Below are 11,438 nucleotides of genomic sequence, written 5' to 3'. Positions count from 1 at the left end.
ATTGAATTCTGAATTATCTGTGGATGAAATACAGTGTAATGACAGCTTTTTTACGAGCCCATGTCCAAGAAAACTTGCCTTACTAAATACATGATCAGTTTGTAATAATTTTTCTTTGCAAAGAGCTATATATTGAACTGAATCTAATGTGACAATGAAACCCACGTATTACGCACTTTAATCAGCTTCTCAATGTTACATTAGATAAGGTGTTCCGCTTTCGGACACACCAACAACTACCTGGATTCACATATTTCTAACGTACAGCTATAATTGCCCTATCTGCCATGGCGCCAAGAGCCTGTCTAAGACCTGCATAGTATGATTTCTCTCCCGGTGAAAAATGTGGCGTTGCAATGGCTATTTTTGCGGTGCAGTTATATATTCTCTTGACGTGTGTGGAAAGTTCGTTTGGCCCCGCGGTCGCTGATGTAAACACTGGTAGTGGCAGCCGAGTAAGGTGGGTGGGTATTCCGTCTGCCTTTAAGTTATCTGTTCTGTGTTCACTTAGCAGAAGTGAAGCTATTTTTTAGGCTATTCCGTCCATCATTCAACTGCAGTCTCGGAATGTGACAGAGACAACGCTAGATTAATTGTCAGCGCGAAATGAATGATGAGTGTGCAAGACGATGCCAGTCAGTGTCAGAATGATTTTGCTAGTATCACCAATCATTTTCAGTAGTTATATAATGCTAATAGCTACTACTGCCACAGTTATGAGTTTTATGATAGCAAGCTTATATCTGTTCCTAGTAATGGAGAGTTCCAGTGATACTTTTTTCGACGAAATGTATTTTAGCGACGAGCGTTTATTTATCGATGAACGAAAATCATATCAAACGATGTTTCACATAGTAGAATACCTTTAAAAGACAAGAGGATTTAACTTTCAAGGAAGTTTTTATTTTTGCAATTGAATTTCCCCGAAAGTGGGAAGGTCAGTGAAGTAGAAAGGAGAAAATACATACCAACCCGTTGTGTGTTTGTGAAGCTTTACTAACTTGCTTATAACCGTTTGCCTATTGACTATACCTCAAGAAAGTCATGATATATTTCGTTTCGAATGCTATTAAGGTCACCCCCGAGTCGTATTAATGACTTAATGACGTTCCAGTGAAATATTTTGGATTTGAGAATTTTATGCCAAATTATAGCAGCCTATGCTTTCTGTTTTTTATTGTCTTATGACACTGAGGTTGTTATCAGTGACGTAATCATATCAAAATTGAATTCACGTAAAGTATACGAGTCCAAATTTATGAATGATATGAATATATGTAATATAACACAAAATATACCTCAATCCGAGAAAAAGCAAGGTCAGTTTTTATTGATTTTAATTGATATTTTATTGTTAACCATTTAACATTTTCCCTCATCCTCTTTAAAGCCCTGCCAATCTAGCTATTTTCGAAGGACAGGAAGAAGCCCTCCAAATTATTATCCGGATGTTTCTATCTGTTCTACAAGGGGTAAAGGGTCGTTTTGAAGCGAGATCGTCAGCATATACAAGTTGACAAAGGCGCCCCGCTATAATACGCATATGTTTTTCTTTACACATAAGCTTGTGATTTCATCAGCCACCATAGAATGCTCAAACTACACGTTACCAAGTGCCACATTACTAATATCGTATTAAAGAGTTGTAGAAGGCGAACCATACGATAAGTTCAAACATTATTATAGCTTACTCGTGTAGAAAAGAATTCTGGTCTGAAAGATAAAAGGATCTCAGAAATTAGTGTTTCGCCTGTCCTCTCGTGCTATTATAATTGACTCTAAGGAAAAACATCACATTGTTTTACAGTTTTTATACGTAAGACTTAAATAAAAGGCAACCTTAGGGGAGGTGTTAACAAACCTCTTACATTTTACCCGCAATAAACGTGGCGGGAGGCTGCCTTTGCTAAGTGTAACATAAATTGGAAACTAAATGATTCGTAGACACAACAGCATCACTTGAGCTGCTTAATTCTCTCTCATTTCTTACCAAAGGTATTGTCAAACGAGACTTATGGTCGGTGAATAAGGACTGAGTAAAATATTGTTGCCAAAATAACACACGTGAACTGTGATCTAACTTGTAAATTTTAATCAAGAGGGACAGGAAAATGTTTTGTGTAGAGACATGTAAATGAAGCATAGCGGAAACAAGGTGAATTGTTAGGTGTAAGTACATGTATGTACATGAAAACATGGTTAAACAAACATATAAGATTATGAACTATATCGGGACAAAACCTAGGATTTCATGTTGGTCACAGTATTGCATGATTTTATTCAAGGTTACGAATTTATTTTGAAACGTTGGAGATCCGAAGCTTCATAATTCCAGAACATCAATGATATATATGAAATTTCAAACCCTGATTAAGGGAAACATTAATTTTTGATTAGATGAGGTTAAATTAGGTGGATTTTTTCGGATTAATAATGCTTACGAATATCATGGTTTTATATATATATATATATATATATATATATATATATATATATATATATATATATATATATATATATGGTTCCATTTGCAGTCAGGTTCACTCCCTGATATCTAAAATACTTCACTTCCTTCAATTTTTCTCCATTTAAATTTACATCCCAATTAACTTGTCTCTCAACCCTGCTGAAGCTAATAACCTTGCTTTTATTCAATTTACTCACAACACTCTCCTTTCACATACTATTCCAAACTCAGCCACCAACTTCCACAGTTTCTCACTCGATTCATCCACCAGTAATGTATCATGGTCTAATAACAATTGAATCACTTCACAGGCCCTCTCATCCCCAAAAGACTGCAAACTCGCCCCTCTCTCTAAACTTTTGCATTTACCTCCCTCACCACCTTATCCATAAACAAATTAAACAACCAAGGTGACATCACCCAACCCTGCCGCAGACTGACTTTCAGTGGGAACCAATCACTCTCCTCTCTTCCCACTCGTACGCATGCCTCACACCCTTGATAAAAACTTTTCACCACTTCTAGCAGCTTACCTCCCATACCATATATTCTTAAGGCCTTCTACAGAACATCTCTGTCAACCCTATTATATGCCTTCTCTAGATCTATCAATGCCACATAAAAATCCATTCTTATCTTTAACATTTCTCTCACATTCTTCAAAGTAAACACCTGATCTCACATCCTCCACCACCTCTAAAACCACAATTTTCGCGGGCAGGCTTTGGGAGTGTGAATTCAGATTTTAAGTTGTGCGTGTGGTGTCATTGGACAGTGGTTTGGGGACTCTCAGGATGTTGGGGAAAGCCTCCACCAACACAATGACTCGAGGGTCTATATAACAGACCTTGATCACAACGAATTTTGAAGCTGCGGAGACTGAGAAAGTGGTCACCTAGTTAACACACAAACACACACACACACACACACACACACTACCTGAACACTGACGGACATACATAACCATTCAAATTCCACCATCAAAGTGAAAGGGAAGGCTAATGGTATTTCCCGCGCCTTGCCCACTACAGTCATCGTTCCTCTTGACTGTCCCAGTGAAAGGCTAGGCTACATCCGGAATGCCCCAGCCTGCCACTCCAATAATGCTGAGACGTTGTTGGTCGATGATTACTTCGACACTTTTATGAAGTAAATCATATCGATTGTTCATAGGGAAATGACGGTAATATAAACTACCAGTTCAGTAAATTGTTATATATATATATATATATATATATATATATATATATATATATATATATATATATATATATATATATATATATATATACGAACAAAGTGCATATGAACACGTACCTTCATAGAACATACAAACCTCCAACAGCCTAGTGGTAGCGCTCCCGCCTGCTGTACAGGGGTCCCAGGTTCGATTCTGGCTGTTGGAGGTTTGTATGGTATATGTGTATATATATATATATATATATATATATATATATATATATATATATATATATATATATACATATATATATATATATATATATATATATATATATATATATATATATATATATATATATATATATTTAGATCTGGTACTTCTGGGCAGCAACGGATGTTGAAAAGAGGAACACTGATTAGCGTTTTGTGTTGTTTCCAGTTTGTTTATAAGTCTTTATGTTGATGTGTTTACATGCACTTGTGTTTGTTTACATGTGTGAGTGTAGGTGTCCTTTAATGTATGTTTGGAAAAATGCATGAGGCATGTCTGTGTTTGTATGTTGTAAGTTACTGTTTATTTATTCAGTAGTAAAGTCAGCAATACGCTTTGTCGCCAGGATGTGACCATGTGAGCCACATAACATGTCAGACGACCCACATAGCAACAGAGAGAGAGAGAGAGAGGCCCACGCTGCGACTGCAGAGGTATGTTCCCTCACCCGTTGATAGGTTATCACTCTAGCTGTATAGCCATTTATTTTTCTCTACTTGCTCGCTTACCGTTCATCTGTCATTTCTGTTTGTCCGTTTAGATGTGTCTGTTTGTCTCTTTGCTTGTCAGAGTTATTGTTTATGTTAAAAGTATGTGAAAGAAGAAAGCCTGAGAGTAAATGTAAATTAGAGCAAAGTTATTAGGTTCAGTAGGGTTGAGGGACAAGTTAATTGGGAGGTGAGTTTAAATGGAGAAACACTGGAGGAAGTGAAGTGTTTTAGATATCTGTGGACTTAGCAGCGGATGGAACCATGGAAACGGAAGTGAGTCACAGGGCAGGGGAGAGGGCGAAGGTTTTGGGAGCGTTGAAGAATGTGTGGAAGGCGAGAACGTTTTCTCAGGAGAGCAAAAATGGGTATGTTTAAAGGAATAGTGGTTCCAACAATGTTATATTGTTATAGGCATGGGCTATAGATAGGGTTGTGCGGAGGAGGATGGATGTTTTGGAAATGAAATGTTTGAGGACAATATGTGGTGTGAGGTGGTTTGATCGAGTACGTAATGAAAGGGTAAGAGAGCTATGTGGAAACAAAAAGAGTGTAGTTGAGAGAGCAGAAGAGGGTGTGTTGAAATGGTTTGGTCACATGGAGAGATGAGTGAGGGAAGATTGACAAAGAAGATACATTTGTCAGAGGTGGAGGGAACATGGAGAAACGGGAGACCAGATTGGAGGTGGAAGGATGGAGTGAAAAAGATTTTGAGCGATCGGGACCTGAACATACAGGAGGGTGAAAGGCATGCAAGTAATACGGTGAATTGGAACGAATACTATGTACTCGAATACCCTTCGTCTTACGTTGGTGAGCAACGGGGTCTACACCGGTCCATTTCCCATCAGGCTCACAGCCAGCAGATAGCATTTTACCGAACCGTAAGCATAAAACTTGTGTAATTCAAAGAGGAAGTTATAGCCACGTATTGTACATGTTTCACCCTTGCTGCTTTTCCTAGCTCCCTTGATTTCTTTGACCTGGTACTCTTATTGTTTATCTTTTCTTTTTATTCGTTCCTTTCCGTTCTTCTTTCCTTTCGCATAATTTTTTTCCTTTCACTTTTATTCTATCTTCCGTCTTTTCCGCGTGCGACATTATTAGCCCATTTTTTCCATTTCCACCTCGCTTATCATTCAAGTCTTGTTGTCTGTTCATCATCTGTCGCCTCACAACAGCTCACTATTTTTCCTCGTATTAGCCGACGTAAGTAAACAATCCAGCAAGATACCCCCAACATGTATATATGATCAGCGCGCCAAATCTCGCCTCCAGTGACACTCCCCGATGCTGGACGGTTCCACTGTGTAGCGTGAGACACTTTGTTGAGGTGATGGTTACAGCGAGACGTTCAGAGGATGATTAATGGCGGGTGTTGGCAGGACGCGCGCGCACCCTCACAGGTTTTATATCGTTTACACGGATGTGCCTTGTGTCGGGGACCCTGGACTCGCCTCCTTCCCTGGGGGCTGTGGCTTTCTCCTGCCCGTCACAAGTCGCAGATACGCTCCTTAAGCCCTTGTTGTTATGCTAAACATGCGTTCTCCTCGTCACTACTTCAATAAATGTCTTTCGACTTCACCTGCTGCCATGCATTGCGATGCGTCGCTGCCCCAGCTCGAAGTTCGCATCGTTTAAGTAATGCCGAGAAGATGTTTTGCGAGGTAATAAGTATGATTTTCAGTTAATGTTGCTGAATGATAGAGTATGAGGTGTTGCAACGATTTTTTTTTTCTTTTTGAGAGAGAGAGAGAGAGTTAAGATGAGAGGTCAGAATTCGGTAGAGTTTCATCGAAGGAAAACGGGGAAACAATGGTGGTTCTCATTTGTGAAAGATGGCTGGGGGGTCCCTCCTGGGGAAGCAGTTTTAGGTCAAGGATCACATTATCTTGAACAGAATGATGTGAGGAAATATAATTTTGAAATCGAGATGGGAGTATTCAGAATGATCCTCACTTAATCCCCGTGCATGGATGTATGAATTAGTCTGTGCGTGATTTACACACACACACACACTCTCCCTCACACAGACGGACAGAAAGACAGACATCATTATAGTATAAACTTTTCGAGTTACACTGACGACTGATGTGATGCAGAATGTAGGACCCGGTCCCAGTGGACCAATGAGGAGCAGGGGGCCCCCATCTGGTGTGGAATTAAGCACTGTGCGCAGCATCGTTGTATGTCTTCCTGAACCGGTGGCATATAACATGCTGGAAGGCACGCTTCCACGCAACCTGACCCGCCCTGTAGTGAGCTGTTTACAAGTTCTTGCCCCTGTGCTGTGGAGGTAGCCGCGTCCACGGGGGGAAAAGCGATACTCCTGTAGGCGCTGAGGGCGACAGTCCTTCAAACATATCCGGCTCTCGTAATCCTACCGCGACGCTGGTATATGAGCGATAGAGAGAGAGGAACGGATAAAGTTATCGCATTTTGAACGTTATTTGAAATGTGTGTGTGTGTGTGTGTGTGTGTGTGTGTGTGTGTGTGTGTGTGTGTGCGCGCCTCACTTGTATTGCTGTGATGAGCAAGGTAATTGCCTTAAGGTCAAGATGAGACAATGGATTGCGGTAAGAAAGAAAGACATTACAACACCTCTCTTATTCTTTCATTAAACCCGTGAAACATGCTTAGCTCACAGTTGTACGAGAGAGAGAGAGAGAGAGAGAGAGAGAGAGAGAGAGAGAGAGAGAGAGAGAGAGAGAGAGAGAGAGAGAGAGTTACTAGCTAAGGAAGAAGAGGCTGGACAGTAGCGTCTACTCAGTCACCGACTACGTCAATCTAAACCATGACTGCACACAGACAGACACACGATCCTGCACAAGGCAAGCGTGAAGTATAAACATTTTCTTTTTTTTTTTTTCAAAACGTCTGACCGAGGCTCGGGCAAGATTTATATCATCGTTATTTCTTCTACTATTTTCTCACAGTAGCCGACGTGGATCGTGTGGCCGTGTTCGCAATGTGGGTCCTACTGTTTTGCTATGTCGTCATACAGCCTCCCTCACCGTAATGCATCCCTAATGTGGTTATCGTAAATGGATTTCATTCTTTTCTTTAGGATACACTGTTGATTATTACTGGTGTGTTACGGTAAATGATCGATGGCGTGTTTACACCCGTTCAGGGACCGATGTGTTTGTCGAATAGATGATTGGTGACGTCTTGAGGTGCATTCAGTGATTGTTGTTGTGATTAGTTCCAGTGAATGATTAGTATTGACTTAGGCACCAGTGTTTGGTGTCGCGTTTAGATTCAACAAAAGATTTATGTCTTTTCGATAACGAACGACTGGTGTCTTTATGTCTTTTCGATAACGAACGACTGGTGTCTTTTAGAACACAATCAATTTATCTCGTCTTTAGATACAACAGCAGAAGGTTGGTGCCATGTTCAGGTACGATAGATCACTGGCATTTTGCGTAGGTACAATAAATGATCGGCCTCGTGTACATAAACATTACACGACTGGTGAATCTACGTGCAGTAAATGATTAATGTCACGTGTTGACGCAAATAACTGGTATATTTATATGAAATAAATGATTGGCGTCGTGTTTGGGTACAAGTAATGATTGAAGTGTTTACAGCACACGAATGATTGATGTGTTAACATACAACTAATGATGAATGTAATGTTTTCTGTAACTTATGCATTGAATAATCTCTGAACGTCTCTGCAGAACCAGTACAGCAATATTTATAAATCTGTCGATGTAGAATTTCTTAAAACACACAGTTAGATGACCTGGATTTAACCAGCATTTTTCTTCGTATAGTTTATTAGATTCTCGCTTCATATGAAGCTAATCTTATTGACCTCGTTTCTGGTCGCTGAACTTGTCTCTTACATCCCACGAAAACGGATGTAATTGGTTCATTTGTCAGACGTTTTCTAAAAAAAAAAAGAAGGGGAACATTTTCTTTGCACACGACAGGGTTTTGGTGCCAATATAGCAACGGAGAAGATGGGAGAACGACCCAAGTCATCAGGAGTGTTGGTGGTAATGACCCCCTCCCACTGTGAGGTAATCAGAGCAATCTGTACGTGGAGGAGGTGTTGATGACACCTGCACGTGCAGGTGTTGGTGGTACGACCACACGTGTCGAGATGATCAAGTCACATGTATACAGAGGTGTTGGTGACGACCCATGTCCTCGAAGTGGCAGGAACACCTGCTTGTGAAGTTGTTAGGGGGGCCACCTGTCGGGAGGACAGAACACCTGGTACTTACAGGTGTACGCCAAGAGCCTTCCCTTGTTAGAACACTTGTAATGGGCAGGTGGTAGATAGTTCTTCAGTGTCGCGTATAGCCTTGTGCTGCGCCACCATGCGCACGTAGGAACAATCTAGACGAACGATCGGGGATGATCATCCTCCACTTCCCCCACTTCCCACATTCTGAATAAGAAAGAAAACGGAAGGCGAAAACATTCATTAGAGAAAATGGATGCTGAAAGTTGGTTGTGACAATAGATAGTTGCAGTGCACGGAAAATACGAAGAATCATCACAGAGCAATGTTACCGGGTTGCCCACATGACCTTACGTTAACTTGGTAATGAAAATATAAAAAGAGGATAAGTCGTGTTCGTGTTTATGGCACAAAATGAATTAATTACGATGACGCACCTTACATCTAGTAAAGAAAACGGGGGCTGTGGTAGAGGGGGGTGCGGCACCTCCCTCTTGACGCTGTCTGTCATCATCTACATGTTATCCAGGGGAACAGTGGTTCGATCCCCCGTTACCCTAGTCATGTAAGGTTGACGCCATCCCTGTCACATCACTGTGACTGACACCATCCCTGTCACATCATTGTGACTGACACCATCCCTGTCACATCACTGTGACTGACACCATCCCTGTCACATCAGTGTGACTGACACCATCCCTGTCACATCAGTGTGACTGACACCATCCCTGTCACATCAGTGTGACTGACACCATCTCTGTCACATCAGTGTGACACCACCCTTGACTCATCAGTGTGACCCAGAGCAGTCTGTCATATGCACTTCCTGTCTGCAGAGTGCGATTTCTCGAGCCCAGGCGGGGTGGGGCGAGGCGGGGCGGGGCGGGGCAGGCGAGGGGGGGCTGCAACTGGCCCCGTGCAACCCAACTCCTAGCCAGCCGGCTGCTAATGACGGCCGGGTTACGTCCTATATTGCCGGCATTCTTGGCGCCGGCCGCGTCCCCTCCCTGCCAGCGAATGTTCTCCTTATTATCTAAAGCAGATCAGGGTTTCCTGATGACACTGGGAAGTGTGTATATAAGGAAGAAAACCCCGTAAGAAAGACACTGGCTAAATAACGCTATTGCCTGAGGAATAGGGGCTTTTACACACACACACACACACACACACACACACACACACACACATAAAGGACGTTCGATAATGATAATCTTTAATGGGAGAGTGGATGATAGAGGGAGAGGCACAGACAGACAGAAGAGGTGGATAGATGTAGTGGATGAGTGGATCATACCCATGCGTGTGTCGGGTGGATGGTGGATCCACAGAATTGCGACAGCTGAGTGCGCAACGGTGGAGTCGTTTTCTATAGGAAACGCAACCCTCAGTGACTAATGGCTCCAGGACTCATAGGAATTGATTATTTAAGGAGTAATTGATTGATCAAGGGAGGCCAATTACTCCTCACCGGTATTAATGTACAGAGATATGACTGGACTGTTAGGCTGTGGACAGCTGATCTATCTATCCCACGCTCGTGGAACGGGAGTTACACAGCAACGGAACAGGAAAAAACATTAAATGAACATCATGGAAAAGGGATCCAGACTTCCTAAAATGAACGTCTGAAAGTCCCCCCCTCCGTGATTCAGTCTGCTTGAGCAACGCCGTCTTGTGTAAACATACGTGAAGCAAAAGAACATCGAAACGAAGATAATTGGTATTTGCATACCCTCCAGTGCGAGTCCCATGGCCGTGCGTACTGATTGGTGCTGGAAACTTGCTGTGGTGTCCATCGTGTTATTTTTGGCATTCATAATAATCCATTGCATTTGGTAATAGTGACATTTCCGAGTGTGTAGTCTACCTTGTGAGTGGGGACTTGGTATGTAGTTGCCAGAAGGTAAACTCTCATAATGTTCATCGTGTTTTGTTCGTTGCTAACCTGCAGTATTGCAGGTTATTGATAACGGATCTCTCCAAACCTGGATTCAAGTTAGCGTTACAGTCTGTTACTCCAGGAAACGAGTATTACCAGGATATGATCAATTAGAATAAGAAAACTAGATCGGTGTGATGGTAGGCATTGTGCTACTACTACTACTACTACTGCTACTACTGCCACTGCTGATGATAGTAGTAATATCGATAACTATAATATTTTTTTGTATATTATACGTGACAGCTACAGCACGTACAATATATGTGCAAATGACGGAGAAACTGGTATATATATATATATATATATATATATATATATATATATATATATATATATATATATATATATATATATATATATAATGATTTTGAGATGTAAGAATAATTGCATGGACAGGTAGGTTCTAGTGATTCATTTTCCACGTAAAAGTGGATCATGTAAAGGTCATTGTGCTTTACCTAATGTTGTCACGTCTGGCCTTGACCTTCAAGACTGTTGTAGCTTTCAAGTTTTATGAGTTAATGCATAAGATGAAACGGTGACCTACTGACGAACAGACTCACAGACAGAGAGACAGAGACATTAAAGTCATCGTAAACTCGCGAGGCATTTAGCCAGACACACAATTAATGTGTTTGTTCCACTTATGCCGGAGAGGGACGCCTGGGTATAATACATATCCGCTTAAGAACTGTATACAAAAGGTCTTATATTTTTACTTGAAGTTTTAGAATATATCAGGGTAATTCAGTCGTTAGATTCACACGTTATTCGACACGTGGAGTTGATGATGAGACATCAAAACCCTGAAGATATGTGTACACTCGAGCGTCTGCAGTCGATTCCCTGTGGGGTCAGTTTGTCATCTTGGCTGAGGAAACACCATA

The 11,438-nt window shown here is 41.4% G+C and overlaps 1 protein-coding gene across 1 annotated transcript in view; it reads left to right on the top strand.

Annotated features, from left to right (window-relative positions):
* The first annotated feature begins 441 nt into the window (after positions 1-441).
* The window catches only part of LOC139756716 (uncharacterized), a 507,212-nt gene continuing 496,215 nt past the window's right edge, over positions 442-11,438 (top strand). The window contains exons 1-2 of the mRNA XM_071676399.1: positions 442-464; positions 4,267-4,354. The gene's annotated coding sequence lies outside the window, so the exon portion shown is untranslated. The remainder of the gene's footprint in view (positions 465-4,266; positions 4,355-11,438) is intronic.

The sequence above is a fragment of the Panulirus ornatus genome, chromosome 23 (assembly GCF_036320965.1).
Source record: "Panulirus ornatus isolate Po-2019 chromosome 23, ASM3632096v1, whole genome shotgun sequence".
Lineage (NCBI taxonomy): Eukaryota > Metazoa > Arthropoda > Malacostraca > Decapoda > Palinuridae > Panulirus > Panulirus ornatus.
This window is presented reverse-complemented; position numbering and strand designations above follow the sequence as displayed.